Genomic DNA, 1,721 nt, shown 5'->3' with positions numbered 1-1,721 from the left:
ACTTTGTGGTGCACCTGCTACTTTTCAGATATGCATGATGGCCATTTTCTCAGACATGATTGGTACTAATATGGAGGTGTTCATGGATGACTTTTCTGTGTTCGGGACTTCTTATGATGAGTGTTTGCATAATCTTGGCTTGGTGCTGAAAAGATGCGTTGAGACCAATCTGGTGCTCAACTGGGAAAAATGTCACTTCATGGTGCAACAGAGTATCATTCTTGGGCACAAGATATCTAGCAAAGGTTTTGAAGTGGATAAGGCCAAGGTGGGGATTATTGAAAATCTTCCTCCACCAATCTCAGTTAAAGGTTTCCGCAGTTTTCTTGGTCATGCAAGTTTTTTCGGTGATTCATCAAGACTTCTCCAAAATCTCTAAACCCTTGTGCAATCTGTTGGAGAAGGATGTTCCCTACAAATTTGATGAAGAATGTTTGGCTGCGTTCGAGAGTTTGAAAAAGAGTTTGACTACAGCACGTGTTATTACTGCACCTGATTGGAATGAGCCCTTCGAGATGATGTGTGATGCTAGTGATTTTGCAGTTGGAGCTGTTCTTGGCCAGAGAAAGAAGAACATTTTTCATGTGATTTACTATGCTAGTAAAACCCTTAATGGTTCTCAGCTGAATTACACTACTACAGAGAAAGAGCTTTTGGCAATTGTCTACGATTTCGAGAAATTTCAATCTTATTTGCATGGGACAAAAGTGATGGTTTACATTGATCATGCTGCTATTCGATATCTGGTCTCAAAGTAAGATTCAAAACCTCGATTGATTCGATGCATTCTTTTGCTTCAGGAATTCGAGCTGGAAATCAAAGACAGTAAAGGTACAGAAAATCAGGTAGTGGATCATCTCTCACATTTGGAAGATCAAGGAAAAGCTTCACATGATAAAATGTTGATCAATGAATCTTTTCCAGATGAGCAACTTTTTGGGGTGCAAGAAGAAGAACCATGGTTTGTAGATATTGTGAACTATCTTGTGAGTAATGTTATTCCCCCAGAACTCTCTTATGCTCAAAGGAAGAAGTTTCTACATGAGGTGAAGTGGTATCGATTAGATGAGCCGTCCTTATTTAGACAGGGGGCAGATCAGATTATCAGGAGGTGCATTCCGTATAGTGAGACGGAGGGTATCTTGCGAGACTGTCATTCTACTGTGTATGGTGGCCATTATTATGGAGAGAAGACAGCTGCCAGTATCCTTCACGAGGGATTTTTCTGGCCTACTTTGTTTAAAGATGCTCATCAGTTCGTGTTGAGATGTGATCGCTTCCAACGAGTTGGAAATATGTCCAAAAGAGACGAGATGCCTCTCAATGTGCTTCTCGAAGTTGAGATTTTCAATGTTTGGGGAATCGACTTCATGGGGCCATTTATCTTGTCATACAATAATCAATATATTCTTTAGGCGGTGGATTATGTGTCTAAATGGGTTGAGGTTAAAGCTTTGACAACCAATGATGCTAAGGTGGTGATCAATTTTCTTCAAAAGAAGATATTCACACGTTTCGATACTCCAAGGGTCATAATCAGTGATGAGGGATCGTATTTCTATAATTGCAAATTTACTGCATTAATGGAAAGATATCATGTGAATCATCATGTGGCCACAACTTATCATCCTCAAACTAATGGGCAAGCTGAAGTCTCTAATCGAGAGATCAAGTGAATCTTGGAGAAGGTTGTGAGTCCGTCAAGGAAATATTGGTCTTTG

The sequence above is a fragment of the Apium graveolens genome, chromosome 11 (genome assembly GCF_009905375.1).
Source record: "Apium graveolens cultivar Ventura chromosome 11, ASM990537v1, whole genome shotgun sequence".
Classification (NCBI taxonomy): Eukaryota; Viridiplantae; Streptophyta; class Magnoliopsida; order Apiales; family Apiaceae; genus Apium; species Apium graveolens.
The sequence above is the reverse complement of the archived record's forward strand: the minus strand, read 5'-3'. Positions refer to the sequence as shown.